Here is a 27,760-nt window from a genome sequence, read left to right on the forward strand (position 1 = left end):
AAAAAAAAAACGTTTTTGCTTTGTCATAGGGTATTGCGTGTAGATTTTATGAGGGGAAAAACAATTTCATCAATTTTAAAATAAGGCTGTAACAAAACAGAATGTGGAAAAAGTTAAGGGGTCTGAATACTTTCCGAATGCACTGTACCTGCTGTCAACTTGCGCAATACTTTAGGAGACAAAAAAAGATAGCTTTTTTCATTTCACTTGTCACATAATTTTTCATTATGAAGCTTACCGGTAGTCCCCAGTCACGTGGTGTTTAAAACACACAACAATGAGTCCAGAGCCTTGTGAATCACTCACTGTTGTGTAGCATGTTACAGTATGGCATTCACAACTAAATTTCTTTGCCAACTAGATTTCTTATAACTATTAAGTTAACAGTCTAAAATGTGACAAATGCTCTGCAGGTGTGCATTTGGTTGCTAATTTAGTAGCTAGTTAGCTATCTAGGTAAATGCTTAGCTTCCTCCAAAATCAAGCCTTCGCTTGATAACAGCAGAAAATCCCCTCCTGGGTGAAGAGCCTTGCTGGATAATATTTGTTTAGTATATGCAGAAAACGGTTAGTTACTTGTATAGTTTAGGTCAGACGCTAACATCTTTGCAATGCGCTTGTTAGCATTTAGTTTACATTCTCTATGGTATTTTACATGTACTTGCCAGGATTGCTAACAATCGAATTACAGAGTTTTAGTGGGGTATGAAAACAGTGCCCCTTGTGTTCAGTGCAGGTATATCCAGGTTTGGAACATGGCACAAGGACAGTATGAAAGTATTACAATCTGGATAATGCCCAAGCATAACACATTGATATCCACACACTTACAAATCGCCAACACGCACACACCCAACCACCACTTGCTGCCATACTGTTAACCCATTATTATTATTAATAATCCAGATCACTTTCTCCTAATCCCCACCTATATCTACCTCAGATACTCCAGTATCCCTGCATATTGTACATTTGGTATTGGCACTGACTCTGTATATAGCTTCCCATCTTATTTCTCGTGTTTCATACCATTTTGATATTTTTACTCTACTGTTGGGTAGAGCATGCAAGTTAAGCATTTCACTGTGTATGTGGCATTAAAACTTGAATTTAACCCTACTTTCCTGTTACAAGACTAGTTAAGCATCCATCTATCGAATTTACCTGAATTCACCTGCTATGTGGAAGATTAGCCATCGTCAATTCAACAAGAACTAGCCTTCGTCAGATCGGGAGCTACTTTGTTCTGGGATGACCTGAAGACTTCTTCCATTGCATGCAGGATTTTTTTTTGCCCTGCATTATAAATACGCATCAGATTTGGAATTATTGTTCCAGGGACTTCAGTACCGTGAGTAACATTGAGATTTCCATTCATTTTTCCTGAATCATTCATAATACTTTTACTCGAGTTACCAATGCATGCCAACATTATAGCTTGCAAGCACGGGCAGTGTCAGTAAGTGTGCACTCTAAATACCTGGGGGTTATATTTTTTTATTATATATATATATATATATATATATATATATATATATATATATATATATATATATATATATTGAAATAGATTGTATAGAGTGAAATCATTTTTATTTACCTAATACATTGAAGTCAAATTGCATTCTGTGTGGGGCTGCATTTTCATTGAGTCCTAATGCAATTATTGTTACTGCATGGGAGAACATTATGGAAACAGAAATCTAAGCTTAAACTATATATTAGTAATACCCTCTCGTTTTCCCCATAGCGAGTCATTATTATACAAGTTAATTTACTGAGATGTCTTTTTTACCATTGTTCTCGTGCTGATCTAAATGAGTCTGGTGAGAGGGTGTCAAGGTGTCAAGCAGAAGAGACTCTTCAGAGGAGGAAGGGGAGGCCCATTCTACTCAGTGAATTTGAGAAAATATAAATAGTGAAACATTAAAGTTACAATTTTTAGATAAAACCACACTAAATATATTGTCCCCAAAAACAGATAAAAAAAACAAACACTGTTTGCAATGAAGGTCTACAGTAGCCTCAACAGCACTCTCTCAGGTTCGAACCATGGTGTAGCCGGAGGACAGCTATTTTCTGTCCACCTCTGGGTACATTGACATCAATATAAAACCTAGGAGGCGCATGGTTCTCACCCCCTTCCGTAGACTTACACAGTAAGTATGGTAACTTCCGGAGGACATCTCCAACCTATCAAAGGATCGGAGAATGAATCTAGTACTGAAAGCATAAACTACAGATAGCTTGCACAGCTGTGCATAAATGTGGAGAGTTGTTTACTCAAATAGAAAGACAATAGTTGAACATCTATGAAAAAAATCATGTCTTAAAAAATTAAGGAGAAGCAGCAGTGAGAGAAAAATATATTGTATTTTTTTTCACTTTCAATTAGTTAGCAGCTAGCTAATTTAGCCTACTCACCCAGCTCAAACAGAGAGGAATGAACTTATCAGTATAAAAGACACCTGTCCACAACCTCAAACAGTCACACTCCAAACTCCACTATGGCCAAGACCAAAGAGCTGTCAAAGGACACCAGAAACAAAATTGTAGACCTGCAACAGGCTGGGAAGACTGAATCTGCAATAGGTAAGCAGCTTGGTTTGAAGAAATCAACTGTGGGAGCAATTATTAGGAAATGGAAGACATACAAGACCACTGATAATCTCCCTCGATCTGGGGCTCCATGCAAGATCTCACCCCGTGGGGTCAAAATGATCACAAGAACGGTGAGCAAAAATCCCAGAACCACACGGGGGGACCTAGTGAATGACCTGCAGAGAGCTGGGACCAAAGTAACAAAGCCTACCATCAGTAACACACTACGCCGCCAGGGACTCAAATCCTGCAGTGCCAGACATGTCCCCCTGCTTAAGCCAGTACATGTCCAGGCCCGTCTGAAGTTTGCTAGAGAGCATTTGGATGATCCAGAAGAAGAGTGGGAGAATGTCATATGGTCAGATGAAACCAAAATAGAACTTTTTGGTAAAAACTCAACTCGTCATGTTTGGAGGACAAAGAATGCGGAGTTGCATCCAAAGAACACCATACCTACTGTGAAGCATGGGGGTGGAAACATCATGCTTTGGGGCTGTTTTTCTGCAAAGGGACCAGGATGACTAATCCGTGTAAAGGAAAGAATGAATGGGGCCATGTATCGTGAGATTTTGAGTGAAAACCTCCTTCCATCCGCAAGGGCATTGAAGATGAAACGTGGCTGGGTCTTTCAGCATGACAATGATCCCAAACACACCGCCCGGGCAACAATGGAGTGGCTTTGTAAGAAGCATTTCAAGGTCATGGAGTGGCCTAGCCAGTCTCCAGATCTCAACCACATAGAAAATCTTTGGAGGGAGTTGAAAGTCCGTGTTGCCCAGCAACAGCCCCAAAACATCACTGCTCTAGAGGAGATCTGCATGGAGGAATGGGCCAAAATACCAGCAACAGTGTGTGAAAACCTTGTGAAGACTTACAGAAAACATTTGACCTCTGTCATTGCCAACAAAGGGTATATAACAAAGTATTGAGTTAAACTTTTGTTATTGACCAAATACTTAGCAAATAAATTCATTAAAAATCCTACAATGTGATTTTCTGGATTTTTTTAATCATTTTGTCTGTCATAGTTGAAGTGTACCTATGATGAAAATTACAGGCCTCTCATCTTTTTAACTGTGAGAACTTGCACAATTGGTGGCTGACTAAATACTTTTTTGCCCCACTTTATATGTGTTTTTGAATAATAAAAGTACCAAATGTGCTTCATGAGTAGTGCATGACTCTAGGGTGGCAACACATACACCTCAAGTCAGAAGTTTACATACACCTTAGGCAAACATTTAACCTCAGGTTTCACAATTCCTGACATTTAATCGTAGTAAAAATTCCCTGTTTTAGGTCAGTTAGGAACACCACAATATTTTAAGAATATGAAATGTCATAATAAAAGAGCGATATATTTCAGCTTTTATTTCTTTCATCACATTCCCAGTGGGTCAGAAGTTTACAAACACTCAATTAGTATTTAGTAGCATTGCCTTTAAATTGTTTAACTTGGGTTGAACGTTTTGGGTAGTCTTCCACAAGCTTCCCACAATAAGTTGAGTGAATGTCGGCCCATTCCTCCTGACAAAGCTGGTGTAACCGAGTCAGGTTTGTAGGCCTCCTTGCTCGTACAAGCTTTTTCACTTCTGCCCACAAGTTTTCTATGGGATTGAGGTCAGGGCTTTGTGATGGCCACTCCAATACCTTGACTTTGTTGTCCTTAAGCCATTTTGCCACAAATTTGAAAGTATGCTTGGGGTCATTGTCCATTTGGAAGACCCATTTGCGACCAAGATTTTACTTCCTGACTGATGTCTTGAGGATGTTGCTTCAATAAATCCACATAATTTCCCTGCCTCATGACGCCATCTATATTGTGAATAGCAGTGGCTTCTTCCTTGCTGAGCGGCCTTTCAGGTTAAGTCGATATAGAACTCGTTTTACAGTGGATATAGATACTTTGTACCGGTTTCCTCCAGCATCTTCACAAGGTCCTTTGCTGTTGTTCTGGGATTGATTTACACTTTTTGCTCCAAAGTACGTTCATCTCTAGGAGACAGAACTCGTCTCCTTCCTGAGTGCTATGACAGCTGCGTGGTCCCATGGTGTTTACGTGCATACTATTGTTTGTACAGATGAACGTGGTACCTTCAGGCGTTTTGAAGGTGATGTCAAGCAAAGAGGCACTGTTTGAAGGTAGGCCTTGAAATATATCCACAGGGGACACCTCCGATTGACTCAAATTATGTCAATTAGCCTATCAGAAGCTTCTAAAGCCATGACATCATTTTCTGGAATTTTCCAAGCTGTTTAAACTTTTTGGGATAGGGGGCATCATTTTCACTTTTGGATGAACAGCGTGCCCAGCGTGAACTGCCTCCTACTCTGTCCCAGATGCTACTATATGCATATTATTATTGGTTAGAAAACACTGAAGGTTCTAAAACTGTGAATGATGTCTATGAGTATAACAGAACTCATATGGCAGGCGAAAACCGGAGAAAAATCAAACCAGGAAGTGGGAAATCTGAGGTTTGTAGTTTTTCTACGTTTGGCCTACCGAATACACAGTGTCTATGGGGTGAAGTTGCACTTCCTAAGGCTTCCACTTGATGTCCACCGTCGCTAGAAACTTGTTTCAGGCTCTGCTATAAAGGACGGGGGAATGGAAGCTGAATGAGTCATGGGTCTGGCAGAGTGTCTCAGACTCGTGACACACGCTCCCGACAGAGTTAGCTCTCGTTCCAGTGCTTTTCTTCAGACAAATCATTATGGTTCCAACCGGAGAATTCCATTATGTTAAAAACATCCTAAAGATTGATTCCTTACATCGTTTGACTTGTTTCTACGACCTGTAACGGAACTTTGAGTTTTTGTCTGGACGGAGTGGTCGCGCCTCATGAAGATGGATTACTGGGCTGAACACGCTAACAAGTGGCTATTTGGACATAAATGATGGACTTTATGGAACAAATCAGTCATTTATTGTCGAACTGGGATTCCTGGGAGTGCCTTCTGATGAAGATCAAAGGTAAGTGAATATTTATAATGTTATTTCTAACTTCTGTTGACTCCAACATGGCGGATATTTCTTTGGCTGGGTTGGGTTCTGAGCTCCGTTCTCAGATTTAGCTTTTTCCGTAAAGTTTTTTAAAAATCTGACAGTGGTTGCATTAAGGAAGTCTCTTTAATTGTGAATAACACTAGTATCTTTTATCAATGTTTATTATGAGTATTTCAGCAAAATCACTGGATGTTTTGGAATCAAAACATTACTGTACGTAATGCGCCAATGTAAACTGAGATTTTTGATATAAATATACACATTTTCGAACAAAACATACATGTATTGTGTAACATGATGTAGAAGGAAAAGCTGTGTACATTTGCAAATACTGTATCAAAATCATTTGTGAAAAATGCAACAAAGATGCAGAATCATCTGGCCAGCTCACACAAAAAGCAATCTCTGACAAAAGTCCCTCTACTTCTATTTTTCAGTGAAAATTATGAATCAGACACCTTATCGATAGCAATAGCTCATGGTCCTCCTGGAATCAGATTTTTTTGTGACTAATTGGAGGAACGTAGTCAGAGAAATGCTGATGAATGTCTTGCTCAAGCTGTGTATGCAACTGGTTCACATCGGATGCTCACAGGCAATGTGTATTGGAAGAGATTTCTGAATGATCTTTGCACAGCATACACCCTTCCAACCAGAAATGCTTTATCTACTCATTTGCTGGATGCAGAGTTCAAGTGAAGGCCAAGCAAATCATAGAGAAAGCAGAATGTACTGCAATCTCTGATGTGTGGTCGAACGTTTGTGGGCAAGGAATAATTAACAAACATCTCCACCCCTCAACCAGTATTCTACAAAAGCACAGACACAAGGGCCAACAAACACACCAGTCTCTACATTGCAGATGAGCTGAAGGCAGTCATCAATGAGCTTGGACCACAGAAGGTATTTGCACTGATGACAGACAATGCTGCAAACATGAAGGCTGCTTGGTCTAAAGTGGAGTCTTACCCTCACATCACACCCATTGGCTGTGCTGCTCATGCATTGAATCTGCTCCTCAAGGATATCATGGCACTGAAAACAAAGGATACACTCTACAGGAGAGCCAATTAAATGGTTAGTCATGTGAAGGGTCATCAAGTAATAGTAGCAATCTACCTCACCAAGCAAAGTGAGAAGTATAAGAGCACCACATTGAAGCTGCCCAGCAACACCCATTGGGGTGGTGTTGTCATCATGTTTGACAGTCTCCTGGAGGGGAAGGAGTCTCTCCAAGAAATGTCCACATCACAGCCGATATGGGACAGACCCATCAAAAGGATCCTCTTGGATGATGTGTTTAGGGAGAGAGTGGTAAATTGCCTGAAACCTATAGCAGTAGACATTGCACGGACTGAGGGTGACAATGCCATCCTGTATGATGTTCAGACTCTGCTTGCAGATGTAAGACAATAAACCGTTGGAATCATGGAAATAGGATGATTATTCGAATTATATTGTTAAAATATAAATAGTGGGCACTTTGAATACAGTATTGTTTGAAATGACAACGAATGAAAATGCCAGGGAGGAGTTATTTTGACAAGGTAGGAACCAAAGTGTTGATAAGTGCTTCCTCAGGGATCCTATAATCTTTGGCTACATTGAATATTCTCTCTTAGCTTCTTCATGGAGCTAACATGTTCATTCTTTGCATATTCCTCTGATTTAGAAGATATCGTTGCATAAACATGCTGATTTAGGTCTACATCGTCACTGGTATTATCAGGCTATATAGCTCATTAAGTTTGTTCTGACTCAATAGATTTATTAGCTAGCCAGCCAACTAACTAGCGATTAGCATTAATGGCTAACAAAGATTTAGGCCCAACTTGCTAAGAAAAGACAAACTAGCTGTTTGCAGATGTAAGAAGCAAACCAATAGTGCAATTATAAAACGCTAGTGAATTTATATTAAGAAGCAAATTGAAAACAGCATCGTTGTCATCAACAAATCAAATCAAATTTATTTATATAGCCCTTCGTACATCAGCTGATATCTCAAAGTGCTGTACAGAAACCCAGCCTAAAACCCCAAACAGCAAGCAATGCAGGTGTAGAAGCACGGTTGCATGTTTGCACGGTTGCATCAACATTGTTGCATGTGCTGCAATGACCATGCAGACTGGATGCAAGCGTCTCATGGTTGAAGAACAACAAATGCGCTCCTTGAGTGACAAGTCTGTATGGAAAGTAATATGGAGAGAGATGACTCAAGTAGCAAAGTACACTATAAAAATGTACGACACACACAGCGTATCACTTTTAACAAACTAAACATTCAAATACTGTTAGAGGTATACCACCCAGCCCTAGTAAATGCCCTTATCTCCTACTTGCCCTAATCTACTCTCTCCTCTTACTTGTACCACTCCTCCTCAAATGCCTGCCTGTCTTCCTTACTTCATCCCTCCCTCCACCCATTCCCAGCATCTTGAAAATTCTTTACCTTCCTCGAGTTTGTCCACCCCTCTATTACTCCTTACTCCATCCCCAAGGATTTAGGAGGATGTTTTATTCAGTCTGGATTACTTGTCCTACTTGGCGCTGCGGGGGGGGGGGGGGGGGGGGGGGGAGATAATGTATAATGAGAAAGCTTTCCTTGGTTGATTTAAAGCACTCAGGTCAACCTGATTCTAGGTCATTGTCTCCCCAGACGTTGTACCAAATCAGGCCGGTTACACAAAAGACTGTCTTGGCTGCTGAAATACTGGTACCCAGCCAGCACACAAACTTCAGCCTTCAACACACAAGGGAATCTCCACTTCAAATAATGTTTCTCAACCACTTTTGCCAGTAACCGACAATATATGGTTCTCCTCATTGATTCTCCTAGCACTGTAGAGCTGACTTAATCAATGTTAGCTAACTATCTGAGGGACCAATCAGCAACATCCTGTTGAGAAACAATGAAAAATAGACCAGGAATCTCAGTACCACGCACAGACAGGAATAAATAACTCCGGTAAGCAGAAGGGCAGAGGGGTGCATTTCATGATTAACCACTCATGTGTAATTCTAGGAACATACAGGAATTCGAGTCATTTTGTTCACCCAACCTAGAATACTTCACAATGAAATATCTCCCAAGAGAATTCTCCTCCGTCATCGTCACGGCCGTTTACATCCAACCTCAAGCCGAAACCTCGATGGCCCTCAAAGAACTTAACTGGACTTTATGCAAACTGAAAACCACATATCCTGAGGCTGCATTTATTGTAGCTAGGGAGTTTAGCAAAGCAAATCTGAGGACTTGGCTGCCGAAGTTCTATCAACATATTGACTGTCCTACTCACGCTACTAAGACTCTCAACCATTGCTATACAAACTTCCAGAATGCTTACAAGGCCCTCCCCCACCCTCTTTTCGGCAAATCTGACCATAACTCCATCTTGCTCCTCCCGTCCTATAGGCAGAAACTCAAACAGGAAGTTCCCGTGCTTTGTACTATTCAACGCTGGTCTGACCAATCGGAATCCACGCTTCAGGATTTTTTTGATCGCGTGGAATGGGATATGTTCTGGGTAGCTTGCGAATATAATCTAGACGCATACACGGATACGATGACTGAGTTCATTAGTAAGGGAAGACCCCCATGAAATTGACAAATTGGCATTGGGTGAACCATATTCACGATCGCAAATACCACCCAAATGGACGACAGTTCAACAAAACCATATTTCAAACGGAACATTACAAGTGTAATAAACCAAAAAATCCCATAGAGGAGAGCGCACTCTACCATAGATTTTCATATGGGAAATGGTCACAAAGTCAGGTCCCAGGGGTGACATTAATTTATTTATTTTTGTCAATTATACCTATGTAGTAAACTGTATGGACATACATTTTTCTTATTTGATTGAGTTTGTCCATTAGGCCTGTTTTGTCGATTTGCCATATACGATCATAGAAAGTCAGCTTCCGAACCCGAAAGTCAGTGAACCATGTCCAAATGGCATGCAAGCATGTCCATTTCATAATGGGAAGTCCTTGTGGATATACATTGGCAATGGACACTGTCAACTTGCAGAAATTCATATTCACACTGACAATATAGCATATGCGTAATGGACACTGTCCAGTCGTTCATTGGTGTTGATTTCAGCCTATCCAGTTGGTGATGTTAAAACCCTCATTAAATACATTGGAAATGTACACTGTCCACTTGCAATATAAAATGTACAATGCCAATATATTATACTGCCATCAAGTCAGCCATCAGTCAATAAGATATCATACTGACACCAAACTCACTTTGTCCAAATCTTTCAGAAGCCAACTCTCACATATTTCAGAGCAGCCCACAATTCATAGCGCCTTCTGTTAAAACCATAAAAAACATAGTTCCAGTCGAGCTGCGGGTCCAGTTCTGACATTATGTGTTGGCCTGGGTGAGGCGACCCTGAAACCCATAGAGACTGACCCTACACGTTTCTGGTCGATAGGTCTTTCGGAGCCCAAGCAGCGACCATACCCTTTTGTGACTAGGGGGCAGTATTACGGGAAAAATAACGTTCCCGTAATAAACGGGATATTTTGTCAGGACAAGATGCTAGAATATGCATATAATTGACAGCTTAGGATAGAAAACACTAAAGTTTCCAAAACTGTAAAAATCTTGTCTGAGTATAACAGAACTGATATTGCAGGCGAAAGCCTGAGAAAAATCCAATCCGGAAGCGCCTCATGTTTTGAAAGCGCTGCGTTCCAATGCGTTCCTATTGAGCAGTGAATGGGCTATCAACCAGATTACTTTTTCTCTCTGTATTCCCCAAGGTGTCTACAGCATTGTGACGTAGTTTTACGCATTTATGTTGAAGAATACCCGTAAGCGGCTACATTGCGCAACTGGTCACCTGATGGCTCCCAGAGTGATTCTCACGTAAAAATATAGGAGGTAGCCATTATTCCAATCGGTCCTACTGAAAAACCAATTGTCCTGGTGGATATATTATCGAATAGATATTTGAAAAACACCTTGAGGATTGATTATAAACAACGTTTGCAATGTTTGTCAATATTATGGAGCTAATTTGGAATATTTTTCGCCGTTTTCGTGACTGCAATGTCTGGGCGATTTCTCAGCCAAACGTGAAGAACAAACGGAGCTATTTCGCCTACAAAAATAATATTTTTGGGAAAAAAGGAACATTGGCTATCTAACTGGGAGTCTTGTGAGTGAAAACATCCGAAGCTCAAAGGTAAACGATTTAATTTGATTGCTTTTCTGAATTCCGTGACCAAGTTACCTGCTGCTAGCTGAACAAAATGCTATGCTAGGCTATCGATAAACTTACACAAATGCTTGTCTAGCTTTGGCTGTAAAGCATATTTTGAAAATCTGAGATGACAGGGTGATTAACAAAAGGCTAAACTGTGTCTCAATATATTTCACTTGTGATTTTCATGAATAGGAATATTTATGTCTGTTGTGTTATGCTAATTGATGTCAGTCGATGATTACGCTCCCTCATGCGGGATGGGGAGTCATTAGAGGTTAAATAGTGCTGAAAATTCACTTTTTCCGGTCGTTGCTATGGGGTCCCTGAAAGAGCTATCGAACAGAAACTTCAGGGTGCGTCTCTATGGGCCGAGGCGATTTCAATGCACTTAGTCTTGTGATTCTGTGACTTTTCTAAATGTCGTCATTTTTGCGACATTCAAAATGAATTGAAGTTATTGCAAATGGACGAGGCTGTTTCTCGGCCTGGGAACCTTCTAGAGCCATAACTCACGTGCACTACCGGCATAAGTCCTAAAACAGGTTTATAAAGTTTCAGAAATCTAGGTTGGATGGTTCTTTGATGGTTCGAACGCAGGTAACCATTGCAGGCTCTGTGTGTCTGTAAGCCCCACACTGTCACTCCACATTGACAGTGTGTGCGAGTACAGAAAAATCACAGAAATCACCTAGAGCTCCGAAACCCACCTTAACACGCCGCAACTGGATATAACTTTTTAGAAGAAAAAAAAACTTTTGTTTAACCATCAAACGGACGTTGTACGATTTCTCATAAAATTACCATAGATAAATGTCTGGTTCTATTTTTCCTTACACTGAAGGTTTATGTACTTTAAAGTGAAGTTGTCAAATTAGTGCTGTATTACCGTTTTCACCCTTTAATCCAGGAAAATGAACATTAACTCGGAGCGTTGATACCTCGACGCCATCTTGTTTCTGGGCTAAAAGGACATTTGGCCAAACCTGTGCTCACCGAGTTGTCTTCGAAGTCTTTTCCATTTCTGAAAAACTGCCATGTCTATTTGGTGCTGTTTTGTCCATTTGCCATAAGCAGCCAGTCGGCATCTGGTGGAATTTTCCGGTACAACAGAATTATTTTTTTATATCAAAAAATGTATAACGTGGAAACCAAATGTCCTAGTGACTTTATTTGATGACTTCCCGGAAGACCGGGTCCTGGGGGACGACCTGAAGCCATCGGCCTATTTTAATAACACTCGCGGATGCCTAGTAAGGGGCTGTACATTTTCAATATGGAGATCATCAATCATACCGGAAATGCCACCCTTAATGTATGGAAGAGTATAGGAGATGTAGTACCCACTGACTATTAAAACCTACCATAACCAGAAACCATGGAAAGATGCTGGCATTTGCTCGAAACAAAGCACGAACCACCACATTTTTATCCATGGCAAGGTGACTGGTAATAATATAAACAGTGTAGTTATTCACTCCGCAAGGCAATCAAACAAGCTAAACGTCAGTATAGCGATTAAGTGGAGTCGCAATTCAACAGCTCAGACACGAGACGCATGGCCACCATTGTTCCTGTATCCAAGAAGGCAAAGGTAACTGAACTTAATGACTATCTTCTGGTCAGGCTCCGGAGAGGGGCACATCGCGCACCGCTCCCGAGCATACTACTCGCCAATGTCCAGTCTCTTGATAACAAGGTAGATAAAATCCGAACAAGGGTAGCATTCCAGAGAGACATAAGAGACTAACGTTCTTTGCTTCACGGAAACATGGCTCACTCGAGACACGCTATCGGAGTCGGTCCAACCAGCTGGTTTCTTCACGCCTACAGAAACAAGCATCTTTCTGGTAAGAAGAAGAGTGGTTATGATTAACGAGATGTGGTGTGATCATAACAACATACAGGAACTCGGGTCTTTTCTGTTCACCTGACTTAGAATTCCTCACAATCAAATGCGGACCGCAATATCTACCAAGAGAATTCTCTTCGATTATAATCACAGCCGCATATATTCCCCTGCAAGCAGACACATCGATAGAGTCAAATTAAGTTCGTTCAGGGCTATGTAGACTGGAAACCACATATCCCGAGGCTGCATTCATTGTAGCTGGGGATGATTTTAACAAGGCTAATCTGAAAACAAGACTCCCTAAATTCTGTCAGCATACCAATTGTGCAACCAGAGCTGGTAAATACCTGGATCATTGTTATTCTAACTTCCGCGATGCATATAAGGCCCTCCCCCGCCGACAGAAACTAAAATAGGAAGCTCCCGCGCTCAGGTCTGTTCAAAGCTGGTCCAACCAATCTTATTCCACGCTTCAAGATTGCTTCGATCACGAGGACTAGGCTATGTTCCGCATTGCGTCAAACAACAACATTGACGAATACGCTAATTCGGTGAGCAAGTTTATTAGCAAGTGCATCGGTGATGTTGTACCCACAGCGTTTATTAAAACATTCCCCAACCAGAAACTGTGGATTGATGGCAGCATTCGCGCGAAACTGAAAGCGCGAACCACTGCTTTTAATCAGGGCAAGGTGACCGGAAACATGACCGAATACCAACAGTGTAGCTATTCCCTCCGCAAGGCAATCAAACAAGCTAAGCGTCAGTATAGAGACAAAGTAGTCGCAAATCAACGGCTCAGATACAAGAGAGGTATGTGGCAGGGTCTACAGTCAATCACGGATTACAAAAAGAAAACCAGCCCCGTCGCGGACCAGGATGTCTTGCTCCCAGATAGACTAAATAACTTTTTTGCTCGCTTTGAGGACAATAACAGTGCCACTGACATGGCCCGCTACCAAAACCTGCAGACTCTCCTTCACTGCAGCAGACGTGAGTAAAACATTTAAACGTGTTAACCCTCGCAAGGTTGCAGTCCCAGACGGCATCCCCAGCCGCATCCTCAGAGCATGCGCAGACCAGCTGGCTGGTGTGTTTACGGGTATATTCAATCAATCCTTATCCCAGTCTGCTGTTCCCACATGCTTCAAGAGGGTCACCATTGTTCCTGTTCCCAAGAAAGCTAAGGTAACTGAGCTAAACGACTACCACCCCGTAGCACTCACTTCCGTCATCCTGAAGTGCTTTGAGAGACTAGTCAAGGACCATATCACCTCCAACCTACCTGACACCCTAGACCCACTCCAATTTGCTTACCGCCCGAACAGGTCCACAGATGACGCAATCGCAACCACACTGCCCTAACCCATCTGGACAAGAGGAATACCTATGTGAGAATGCTGTTCATCGACTACAGCTCAGCATTTAACACCATAGTACCCTCCAAACTCGTCATCAAACTCGAGACCCTAGGTCTCGACCCCGCCCTGTGCAACTGGGTACTGGACTTCCTGACAGGCCGCCCCCAGGTGGTAAGGGTAGGTGAAAACATCTCCATCCTGCTGATTCTCAACAGTGGGGCCCCACAAGGGTGCGTTCTGAGCCCTCTCCTGTACTCCCTGTTCACCCACGACTGCTTGGCCATAAACGCCTCCAACTCAATCATGAAGTTTGCCTCCAACTCAATCATGAAGTTTGCAGACGACACAACAGTAGTAGGCTTGATTATCAATTATGACGAGAGCCTACATGGAGGAGGTGAGGGCTCTGGGAGTGTGCTGCCTGGAAAACAACATCTCACGCAACGTCAGCAAAACAAAGGAGATGATCGTGGACTTCAAGGAACAGCAGAGGGTGGACCCCCCAATCTACATCAACGGGACCGCAGTGGAGAAGGTGGAAAGCTTAAAGTTTCTTGGCGTACACATCACTGACAAACTGAAAATGGACCACCCACAAAGACCGTGTGGTGAAAGGCGCAACAGAGCCTCTTCAACCCCAGGAGGCTAAAGAAATTTGGCTTCTCACCTAAACCCTCACACATTTTTACAGATGCACAATTGAAAGCATCCTGTCGGACTGTATCACCGTCTGGTAGGGCAACTGCACCGCCCGCAACCGCAAGGCTCTCCAGAGGGTGGTGTGGTCTAACAAACGCATTACCGGAGGCAAACTATGCGCACTCCAGGACAATTACAGCACCCAATGTCACAGGAAGGCCAAAAAGATCATAAAGGACAATAACCACCCGAGCCACTGCTTGTTCACCGCACTATCATCCAGAAGGCGAGGTCAGTACAGGTGCATCAAAGCTGGGACTGAGAGACAGCTTCTATCTTAAGGCCATCAGACTTAAATAGCCATCACTAGCCGGCTTCCACCCGGTTACACAACCCTGCACCTTAGAGGCTGCTGCCCTATATACATGGACTTGGAATCACTGGCCACTTTAATAATGTTTACATACTGCTTTACTCATCTCATATGTATACATTATATTCTACTGTATTTTAGTCAATGCAACTCCAACATTGCGCAATCTAATATTTATATATTTCTTAACTCCATTCTTTTAGATGTGTGTATTGTTGTGAATCGTTTTTAGATACTACTGCGCTGTTGGAGCTAGGAACACAAGCAATTCGCTACACCCGCAATAACATCTGCTAAATATGTGTATGTGACCAATAACATTTGATGTAGACTTCACCGTGAAACGCTTACTTACGAGCCCATTCCCAACAATGCAAAGTTAAAAAGCAAGAAAAAAATATATATATTTTTTAAATAAATAGTACAAAGATAACGAGGCTATATATAGGGAGTATCGGTACTGAGTCAATGAGGCAGTTGAGATAATATGTACATTTCAGGTAGGGGTAAAAGTGACTAGGTAATCAGGATAGGCAATAAACAGTAGCAGCAGCACATGTGAAAGAGTGTGAAAGTATGCACGCCCACACACAGTTGTTTCTCTTACTGCTAGCTTTTCAATACCACATCTCTTACCCGCAGCCAGGTTTAGGGACAACTCTGTCTGGTCTGCAAGTTCCTGCTTCTAAAGCTGCAATGTGTTATGAATGGGGGGAGGGGGGGGGGGGGGGGGGGGTTAGTGTTAGGACATAGACAAACACAACACCATGATCCACAATCCATCCCCAGGTGGCAGCATCTACCAGGTCTAAATGCTGAGCCAAGCCTTTATTTGCACACAGGTGCTGCCAAATAAGGTGATAGTCAGTGAGTGACCTTTCTGGCAGGGCCATGAGGCTGCTGGTTTTATTTGATGGCGGTAAGGCCTTTAGTTCGTTTTTGAGTTTCTAGATTGGACACGCCTTGCGTATTTTTTATTATTATTATTAATATTAGGTTAGGGCTTCCACCAGACACACGCACGCAGCACTGATGCAGGAGGAGACCCATATTTCACTACGTCTTAACTACAACAGTGTGTTAGTCTTACCAAGCAGAGAAATCTCCTGCCAGAGTATACATGTTCTCCACATTTTCCACATCATAAATTAACTAGGCTTTTTTTAGTTTGTTTCACTTCACTAGTCAGAAAAGTCCTTATAGCATTCTCCCATGAGAATGAACGATATGCATCTTCTAGTGATCTATTGACAGAACAGGCACCCTTGTCAGTCACAAAGTGAGCGGTGACAGGGAAACACTGTCAGTCTACTGTATGTTCCACCTCTCAGTAACTATCCTTGTGCACTGTGGTTGGCTGCAGTCAATTTCTTTCAGAGGATTGGGAGAGAATGGTGCTTCTTCAAAGTCTTCTGTGAGTGAATCCCTTGTAAATGTACAGTACCGTCAGAAAAGTATACAGTGCCTTCAGAAAGTACACCTTCACTTTTTCCACATTTCGTTGTGTTACAGCCCGATTTTAAAATGGATTCAATTGAGATCGTGTCACTGGCCAACACACAATAGACTATAATGTAAAAGTATAATTATATATTGAAATGTATACACATTTTATTAAAAAAATTGAAAAGCCGAAACGTCTTGAATCAATACGTATTCAACCCCCTTGTCGTAGCAAGACTAAATACGTTCAGGAGTAAAAATGGGCTAACCAAGTCACATAATAAGTTGCATGGACTCAGTGTGTGCAATAATAATGTTCAAATCATATTGATTTATATAGCCCTTCTTAGATCAGCTGATATCTCTAAGTACTGTACAGAAACCCAGCCTAAAACCGCAAGCAATGCAGGTGTAGAAGCACGGTGGCTAGGAAAAACTCCCTAGAAAGGCCAAAACCTAGGACGAAACCTAGAGAGGAACCAGGCTATGAGGGGTGGGCCAGTCCTCTTCTGGCTGTGCCGGGTGGAGATTATAACAGAACATAGCCAAGATGTTCAAATGTTCATAAATGACCAGCATGGTTAAATAATAATCACAGTAGTTGTCGAGGGTGCAGCAAGTCAGCACCTCAGGAGTGTTTAACATGATTTTGCAAATATTGTACAATCCAGGTGTGCAAAGCTCTTATACTTATTTATTGTCTCAGGGGTGTGAATACTTCAATAAATTTGCTAAAAATAAACATGTTTTTACTTTGTCATTATGGGGTATTGTGTGTAGATGGGTGAGCATAAATTATATTTAATTCATTTTGAATTCAGGCTGTAAAACAACAAGGTGGAATAAGTCAAGGGGTACAAATACTTTCTGAAGGCACTGTAAGAGTTGAATTTTGTTTTTTGGCACATTATGTATTGGGTTAGGGCTTCCACCACACACACGCCCGCACTCCAGGCACACACTGATGGTGGAGGAGACCCATGTCACGACATTCCAAACTGCCTCTGGAAGCGACGTCAGCACAAGAACTGTTTGTCGGGAGCTTCTTGAAATAGGTCTCCGTGGCCGAGCAGCTGCACATAAGCCTATGATCAAAATGCGCAATGCCAAGCGTCGGCTGGAGTGGTGTAAAGCGCACCGCTATTGGAATCTGGAGCAGTGGAAAGGAGTTCTTTGAAGTGAAGAAATTACGCTTCACCATCTGTTAGTCCAACGGACAAATCTGGGTTTAGCGGATGCCAGGAAAACGCTACCTGTCCCAATGCATAGTGGCAACTGTAAAGTTTGGCGGAGGAGGAATAATGGTGTGGACCTGTTTTTCATGGTTCAGGCTAGGCCCCTTTGTTCCGGTGAAGGGAAATCGTAATGCTATAACAATGACATTCTACTATTCTGTGCTTCCAACTTTGTGGCAGTTTGGGGAAGGCCCTTTCCTGTTTCAGCATGATAATGCCCCTGTGCACATTATGAGGTCCAGACAGAAATTGTTTGTCGAGATTGGTGTGGAAGAACTTGACTGGCCTGCACAGAGCCCTGACCTCAACCCCATCGAGCACCTTTGGGATGAATTGGAACACCGACTGAGAGCCAGGCATAATCGCCCAACATCAGTGCCCGACCGTACTAATGCTTGTGGCTGAAAGGAAGCAAGTCCCCCAGCAATGTTCCAACATCTAGTGGAATGCCTTCCCAGAAGAGTGGACAGAAGAAAAAAGGGGAACAACTCCATATTAATACCCATGATTTTGGAATGAGCAAGTGTCCACATACTTTTGGTAATGTAGGCCTACTGATTTGATTAAAGTGTCAACAATGGAGTAGTCAACTGTTGCTTTCTGTGTTTCAAAGGCCCTGTTTAACACCCGCTTTATTCTTCAAATCATGCCTGTAGGTCTATTCATGGACACCTGACTTTGTATAAAAGCGGAGGTGCAGTCTGGCGGGGTTCCTACCCCTGAAAACTATTTGTTTGCCACAAACTAAATTGAAAAGGGTAGGCTACATTTAAAAAAATTGCAACAATGAATTAAATTGAAAGAGTAGAGAAGCGAAGGGCGAGAGCCGTGCGTCCTCCGAAACACGAACCAGCCAAGCCGCACTGCTTCTTGACACAATGCCTGCTTAACCCGGAAGGAAGCCAGCCGCACCAATGTGTTGGAGATCTGACCAACAGCCCTGGTACCACCAGGCACTGAGTCATGCTGTCCATTTACATTGAAATGGGGCCAAAAGCAGAGCAGAGTGATGTGGAGCCCAGAGTACCAGACAAGAGATAAAACATCTATTTTACAAAGGATACCTTTTTCAAGATAAGTGGCATAATAATAACCTCTTAGAAAGCCATCCCAGAGGTTAAGGAAGTAGGTTGATTTGCTCTGGCAGGAGAGCTAGCGTTCTCCAAATATGACCTTGAGCTAGCTCTACCCCGCCGCCGCTCCACTCTTCTGCGCCGCCGCCGCCGCCCCACTCTTCTGCGCCGCCACCACTCTATGCCGCCGCTACTATAAGCCGCCGCTGTGCTCGGCTCGTCTGTGCTCGGCTTTTCACAACAATAAACCTCACAATGGCCCCACAGGTCACACGCCTTCCTGACATTTATGCACAGGCCGCAAACACTGAGCTAACTTCCTGTGGACACTGAACCACAGCCATTGATTGGTGCAGCAGGAGTAGACTAGCATGCTTGGGGATACTGTAGGAAATGTGGTGTTAGTGGTAGCCAGTTAGTGAGGTAGCCAATGAGAACAGTGTCAAAGGAGAAGTTTACCCAAAATCCAGAAACTCCCAAGTGATTCCATACATTGAAACCATTTCAGTGGAGTTTGCCCTCTCCCCCGCTCTCTCCCTGGAGTGCAGGACAGAGACAGCTGCAAAAACAGTCACGTGACTCCTGATGTTGCTGGATGCAAACCTTGCTCTGCTCCGTTGTCAGTGAATGCTTGATCCCCAAATCAGCGAACAGTGGACAAATGCATTGTTTTATTGAATGTGTACGGCCGAATTAGCTATTTTTGTCAAAAGTACTTTAAACATTCATTTATATAATTGAGGTAGGCGAATGCCACAGCAGCGAAGATTGGGTAAGAACTGCACATGTGCGCCCATGTGGGGGAAACCATACTAAGTAGAAACATATTTTCCAGTAAATTATACAGAAATAGTAAATACGATGTAAATACTCCTGCTGCCAACCTGTCTGTAGCAAGCACTTCAGTGAAGATGCATATGAAGGAGAGATGCCATCTAATGATATAGCTTTTGCGATTGTGTTTCCATGGACTGGATCTGGCGCAGTGCCAAAATACAAAAAGGCACATTTAAGAGAAAGTGACAAAAGCAAGCGTGCAGAGATATGCAGCCTAGCCTGATCCTTGAATTTTGAGGTGCCCTTATTGTGTTATCGCCATTGCACATGGAGACATGCACAGAGTGCGCAAAATATTAGGAATGTGTTCCTAATGTTGAGTTGCACTCCCACTTTTGCACTCAGAACAGCCTCAATTGGCTGGGGGATGGACTCTACAAGGTGCCAAAAGCATTCTACCTGGATGCTGGCCCATGTTGACTTCAATGCTTCCCACAATTGAGTCAAGTTGGCTGGATGTCCTTTGGGTGGTGGACCAAACTTTCTGAAAAGTCCAGCAACCTTGCAGGTCTTGACACACTCAAACCGGTGCGCCTGGCACCTACTACCATACCTCTTTTAAAGGCACTTCAATGTTTCGTCTTGCTCATTCACCCTCTGAATAGCGCACACAATCCACATCAATTGTCTCAAGGCTTAAAAATACTTATTTAAACACGTCTCATCCCCTTCATCTACACTGATTGAATTGGATTTATAAAGTGACATCAATAAGGGATCATAGACTGACCAGGTGAACACGATCATAAAAAGAGAAGGTGTTCCTAATGTTTTGTGCACTCAGTGTTCATATGAAGAGGGTAACATTATTAAAGTGACCAGTGTTCAATGACTATGTACATAGGGCAGCAGTCTAAGGTGCAGGGTAGAGTATCGGGTGGTAGCCTACAAGTGACTAAATTCAGGGCAGAGGCCTGCTTAGTCGTGACAATTGAACAGTCTGATGGCCTGGAGATAAAAATACAATTATATTTAACTCGACAAGTCAGTTAAGAACAAATTCTTATTTACAATGACGGCCTACGAAAAGGCAAAAGGCCTCCTGCGGGGACGGGGACTGGGATTAAAAATAAAAATACATAAATGGGGCGGCAGGGTAGCCTAGTGGTTAGAGCGTTGGACTAGTAACCGGAAGGTTGCAAGTTCAAACCCCCGAGCTGACAAGGTACAAATCTGTCGTTCTGCCCCTGAACAGGCAGTTAACTCACTGTTCCTAGGCCGTCATTGAAAATAAGAATTTGTTCTTAACTGACTTGTGAAATTAAAAAAGACAGAAGCTGTTGAGAAGCTTTGATTCAGGAAAACCAGTTTTTGAGTTGTGTGATTGAAATATTAGAAGTCCCTTCTCTCTGGTATAGCTCTTCATGCATCATTCAAGACTTATCTGTAAAGCTGAAACGTTGTAGATTCCGCAATACAATAGAAATGTAAAGGTATTTTCAGTTTGAGATGACAAATGCTAAAGCGTGAAATGTTCCTTTAAAATTTGAATCATGCAGTACAGCTGAACTGCAATACGGATTGAATAGAGCCCGTAGTTTAAATTGTGTGCAGCACAATGGATATATAATGCACAATGTCTCAGGAAAGACTGTCTGGGTTGTCAATATTCAGTAAAGAAAACAGTCGGGCACACAACCAGGATCTACAGGCCGTGGTGAAAACATTTGCACACAAAAATACAAGGCGACGCCGTTGCATACTGCTACTGTAGGCCTCTGCATTGAATTATTTTTTTAATTTACCTTGATTGAAGCCCATTTCTGTAAACTATTAGCCAGACAAAACCTGCTAAGTTCAACAATAAATAGTGGCTAAATTTATCCTTAAGCTGACTACTTTTTCCTCATTGTTAGGCTATTTGAGGTGTCATTTTTTTATAGAAAAAGTATAAATACCAGCTAAATTCTGTATACAGCTATACTGCATGATGAAGAATTCCATAGTAAGCTAGTGTTGAGGGTGGACTGACTATTATTTGGCATTGACAGACTGGTTTTACACACAACAACTTTCTATACAAGCTGGTAGAGAGTGAGGATGACATGTCATGCAGTTTCAGATAGGCTATAAAGGACAGTTGTGTGTGTATATGTACACACACACACTCACATATATGTATATTTTTTTTATATACTGGTTGCTGATTAGTATGCTGTTTTATCGAAAATGATTTTTAAAATCTGCAACGTTTGAATTCCCAACTTTAGTTACTGAAAAAGTCAATCCATTATTCCAGAGAAACTGTTAAACCAGTGGTACTTGGCTGTTTTTTGTAAGAAAAACTATAAAGCAACTGTACCATCTTCAGTACCCCCCCCCCACCCAAGTAAAACAAGAATCTCTGACATCAAGCTCCATATAAGGGAATATTGTGATGTTTCTACATAACAAGGTTTCCCCCATGAGGGTGCACATGTGCAGCTGTTACCCATCTCTGCTGCTGTGGCAGTCAGCTACATTTATAAAAAAAAATATATATATATATGTTTTTAGGTGAAAAGTACACATTTCCTGACAAAACAATTCTTGATAGTACTTGACAAAAATAACTTATTTGCCTGTATGCTTTCAATAAAACAATACATTTGTCCACAGTTCGCAAATTTGTGAATCATGCATTCACTAACCCACGGAGCAGTGACGTGCGTTTTGTCCTATATTTATATATTTTTAACCCCAGCCCCTGTCCCCGCAGGAGGCCTTTTGGTAGGCTGTCATTGTAAATAATTATTTGTTCTTAACTGACTTGCCTAGGGAAATAAAGGTCAAATACAACTTTTTTTTTTTTTAAGAACGAGGCCTGCATCCAGCAAAGTCACAAGTCACGTGACCCGTTTTTGCAGCCGTCTCAGTTCTGCACCCCAGGAAGAGAGAGACAACTCAACTGGACTAGTAAATTTCTCCTTTAACCAGAGGTCGAGCAGGTGAGGTAGAGCTCATGTAGGGCTATAGGATAACATTCCTCGCGACAAAGCGTCCGCAGGAGATGCCCTTGTAGCCAGTTAGGTAGAACACCGCTAGTAATTGGTGCAAGGCAAGGCTAGTATGCTTGGGGACAGTACAGGAAATGCTGTGTTTTTTAGCCATTGAGGCAGAATGACCGTCACACTACTGTCTGTAATGCAGCTCTAGATGGCTCAATGCGGGAAGGCCAAATACAGACATTCACTTTTGCACACATTATCAGTCATTACTATCTCACTGTACCTGTACTAGTAGAAATAGATGACAATACTATACTCCTGCTTTGGGTATGCACTGCCGTGTGCACTCTGAGGAACTAGTAACTGGATGTATAATATATTCTGTCTCTGTAGTTAGTTTTGTACCCCAACTTCTGCATTATTCCAACACCATGATTTAGAGATTTCTCTTCTCATTAAATATTGACACCTTCGATGCCCGGGAGGTTCAGCTTGTAGACTAGTGGAAGATCAAATCCATGATGATTGCTATCAAAAGCAGTTCCACTTCAACATGATATCCAGCCTGCTTATTTTTCAGAAGCAGAAAGCTTATTTCCTTGCTGCTATGTTCACACACACACACACACGCCCGCTGACCAAACCCAGTGCTTTTATGTTCTGGATTTTTATTCAGATTGCAACATGTTGGTTGATAACGACCTGGGCTTTGTCAAATGTCCTCTCCGCTCGAAGCCATGCCTAGGCCTGTTCACTTACCATGCAGTGATTATGCTCTATCAGTTATCTGATTACAACAAGCATGTGGGAATGCTTCCTGAGGTGTGTGTGTGTGTGTGGGGGGGGGGGGGGGGCAATTGTTCCTGTGTGATTATGGCTCTACCAGCATGTGTGTGTGAGCACTGTGTTTGTGTGGGCAGTGGGAACAGTGTATTATGGCTGATGGCCCATCCCGAAAGGTAGCTGATAGCCAGTGCAGATGAGGAGAGAAACAGCAATAGAAACCTCTCAAGACGTCCCCACACATCAAACATTTAAGGGCTACACTACCCAAAGTGCCAGAGAAAAGTGCCAGAGAGCAGAACATATTACCAAAGGCACATTTAGCAACAACAACAAAAAGGACATGGCCAATACTATACCAGGCTTATGCTGTTATCTTGAGCGAATCACACCCTAAAGAATGTTTGATTCGGAAGAATACCACAAGCAAAATGCGTACAGTGTAAGCAAAACCAACCAAGCTCCAGGCAACAATTTACATTACCAGTAATGCTGTAATTAATCTAGTAGGCTACCAATATTGCATAGTGGGCTAATTAGCAGTGGCATAAAGTACTTAAAAATACTTGAAAGTACTACTTAAGTCGTATTTGGGGGGGGTTATATTTTTTTTGACAACTTTTACTTTACTACATTCCTAAAAAAATTATGTATGTTTTACTCAATACATTTTCCCTGGAACCCAAAAATAAAATTAAAAAAACATTTTGAATGCTTAGCAGGACAGGAGAATGGTCCAATTCACACACATCAAGAGAACATCCCTGGTCATCCCTACTGCCTCTTATCAGGCAGACTCCCTAAACACAAATGCTTTGTAAATTATGTCTGCGTGTTGGAGTGTGCCCCTGGCAATCCGTAAATTAAAACAAGAAAATGGTGCCATCTGGTTTGCTTAATATAAGGAATTTGAAATTATTCACACTTTTACTTTTCATACTTAAGTATATTTTAGCAATTACATTAACTTTTGATACTTAAGTATATTATTTAAATATCAAATACTTTTAAACTTTTACTCAAGTAGTATTTTACTGGGTGACCTTCACTTGAGTCATTTTCTATTAAGGTATCTTTACTTTTACTCAAGTATGTAAATTGGGTACTTTTTCCAACCACTGCTAATTTGGCTACTCTGTTATTGCATTCTAGTAGTTGTTTTCGGGCATTAGCCTACACGAGTGGAATAAAGCAGTCTATTGGGACAACACTATTATTCATTGACCAATATAAAGCCTATGTTATACTGCCAGACGGCATAGTAGTCTATATACAAACAGACAGTAGCCTAACCGCTCTCTTGTGAGCTACTTTAAAAGAATGAATACAGGAATCTATCTGAACATTATCATAAAATGCCCATGGCAGTCTTTCCCCATCGAACGCGCGGTACTGTGACTTCTGGAACGAGTAGTAACAAAATCTATCAAATTGAAATGGACAGTCATCCTTCTTTCGGTCCTTCCTCCCTACACCTTACGAACTGGTGTGGCGAACACTGTTGCCTCTTCAAATCCCAAGTGGCCAGCCAGCAACATACAAGTAGGATTGAAACATTGTTGAGATCTAGTGCAGAAATCAGTATGATGTGTTTATTTTCTAGAATCTGGGCAACATTTGTGGAGCCAGCAACGGCAAAGAAGAATTGGTTACAGTAATGTAACGGTAAAGCTATAGACATGCCTTCTTGGCACCCTCCCAATGCCGCTATCCTCACTGCTCTGAAAATACCTCCTTTCTTTCCGCTGTTTCATTTGAATCAATCGAACAGAAGACGTCCACCGAAAACGGATCGCATTTCTAAAATAATGTTGTACTCACCGACTGTTACTTGGTTTTCATTAGTTCCAATTTCACTCACTGGGATAAGCCTGCAGCAACGTTTAGCGTCTTGTGGCTAACTAGTAGCGACACAGAAGAAAAGCCACCGTGGCTGGGCAGGCAAGGAAGCTATAGCAGCTCTGTCGCTAGTTGCCGCCCCCTGCAGATATGAGAACGCCCCTAGCGAGAAGTCACTTCTCGAGTTCGGGTCTGCGGATGAGGCAACGAGAGAAGGAGGAGACCTTCTCTCGTGGTAGGGGGAAAAAAGTACCCAATTGTCATACTTGAGAAAAAGTGAAGATTCCTTCATGGAAAATGACTCAAGTAAAAGTGAAAGTCACCCAGTAAAATACTATTTGAGTAAAACGTCTAAAAGTATTTGGTTTTAAGTATACTTAAATATCAAAAGTGCATGTAATTGGTCAAATATACTAAAATATCAAAAGTAAAAATAAAAAAAATAGAAATCATTTCAAAGTACTTATATTAAGATAACCAGATGGCATTGTTTTCTCATTTTTATTTATTTACAGATAGCCAGGGGCGTGCTCCAACACTAAATTACAAACGAAGCATGTGTTTAGTGAGTCCACCAGATAAAAGGCAGTAGGGATGACCAGGGATGTTCTCTTTATAAGTGTGTGAATTAGACCATTTTATAGTCCTGCTAAGCATTCAAAATGAGTACTTTCGGTTTTCAGGGAAAATGTATGGAGTAAAAAGTACGTACTTTTCTTTAGGAATGTAGTGAAGTAGAAGTTGTCAAAAAATATAATAAGGAAAGTACAAATACCCCCAAAATCTACTTAAGTAGTACTTTACACCACTGATACATTAGAAACAATTCAAAGGTACTCTCAGGTAAGCAAGTATAAAGCAATATCTCTGTACTGTAGCTCAACTTCTGTGACTTAAATTGAAACATATTAATACCACAGAAGCACCCTAACTTTACTGGCTAAAACCCTTTACTTGCTAAAACCCAGAAGAGAAGAAAAAGGCAGTGAGTCGATATCTCAGAGCCCATGAAAATTAAATGAGATATGCATTATCTCTCTCTCTCTGGCCCTATTCCCACTACTGGAGAGATGGAGAGTCTGAGGAGCAGAGTGGCAAAAGAGATTTAAACTTTTAAATCCACATGACATCATTGCCTTACCTTTGCTTTGTGGCTGGCAACGTGACATTCTAGTTGCGCAGCTCGAATTGAGCCCCACAGTGGACACCCTTAAAACCTAGCAGTCAAACACGGAAATGGTTCCAAACGTTTTTTCACCATTCATTTTATCCATTGCGGGTTTTTAGAAAGACTACAAATATGGGCTGTGTTTCGTGTAGGAATACCCAGGCTTTATGTTTTGATAACGTGTCAATTTATTTTGGACAAGGTGACTTTTATCCCTATATTCCACTGTATTTACTCTCAGATTCAAAAATGCTAATTGGCATCAAAGTAGACATCATGCAAGACTACAAATCCCTGCAAGCTCATGCACATCATCTACTAGCTACCTTGATCCAAAGCTAAATATATATATTGAACATTTTAATTTACTGTTCAATATTTCATTGAACTAATATTTGTCTTATTTATGCATTTGGTATTTTGTCTTCTACAGAATACTATCCTAGTAGCAGTAGCAGTCAGATATTTATGTGCCATGAATACTTTTTTGTGAAGAACCTATATAACTAGCTAGCTACCTAGTTGATATTAGTAACACTCTTATTTTACCAGATCCTCGTCTCCTTCAGCCAGTGGAGGTCTTTATTTAATCCCTTAGTGTTCTGCCAACACTATGAACAAGGGGAAATATAATTAAATTCATGGTGTCAGAATGCCCTGCTGTGTTGAAGCAATTCATAATTAACTTGTTGACATGTTGTCACATCTGCTCCTGCAACGCCCTCTACTGCTCATCCTGTGTCTACTTGACCTGCCTGTGTCTACTTGACCTCTCTTCCTCTCCCTCTGTGTGATTGTGTGGGTGGAGACAGGTGTGCTGGAGTCAGAGCAGATCCCCACCAGCTGCAACCTGTTCCATAATCAAGACCTCTACAAATACTCATCCCTGCCACTTCCACACTGCCAGGTCGTAATCTCTGCTCAGTCAGTCTATGGTTCTAGCTGTTTGTTACTATTCAGATCCTGTTATCATGTTCTGCCCGTTTTCCTTGGTTGACGCCATTTTCCTGTCCGCTACAGTTCTGCCCGCTCTGACTGTGGTCCCTGTCTCCAGTCCCACATCTCGTCATCCTGCTACTCTGTCCTGGATTCCACACTCTACAACTCCCTTGGATTCCCCTCTCGCTCCAGCCTCAGCACCTGGTTTCCTGCAACCCACCTGAACGTCCCCTGGCCTGCACTCCATCTCCTCCTGAGTTGCAATAATATACCTTGGTTACTTCATCCCAGTTTCCTTGTCTGAGTCTGCTCTTGGGTTCCCTGTTCCACTCCAAGTAACACATGCTCTGTTGCAGATTCAACGCTAGATTAACCAATTGCAGAATGTATCCATAATCATGAGTGAATAAGTATATTTACTTGACGAGAATGCACCTAGTAACCCATCAATCACATTA

The 27,760-nt window shown here is 41.9% G+C and overlaps 1 protein-coding gene across 1 annotated transcript in view; it reads right to left on the minus strand.

Annotated features, from left to right (window-relative positions):
* Nucleotides 1–25,281, minus strand: part of LOC139413229 (protein phosphatase 1 regulatory inhibitor subunit 16B-like) — a 133,488-nt gene extending 108,207 nt beyond the window's left edge. Inside the window, exon 1 of the mRNA XM_071160367.1 lies at nucleotides 25,178–25,281. The gene's annotated coding sequence lies outside the window, so the exon portion shown is untranslated. The remainder of the gene's footprint in view (nucleotides 1–25,177) is intronic.
* Between the last annotated feature and the right edge of the window lie 2,479 nt (nucleotides 25,282–27,760).

Source organism: Oncorhynchus clarkii, chromosome 7 (assembly GCF_045791955.1).
Source record: "Oncorhynchus clarkii lewisi isolate Uvic-CL-2024 chromosome 7, UVic_Ocla_1.0, whole genome shotgun sequence".
In the NCBI taxonomy this organism is placed as follows: domain Eukaryota; kingdom Metazoa; phylum Chordata; class Actinopteri; order Salmoniformes; family Salmonidae; genus Oncorhynchus; species Oncorhynchus clarkii.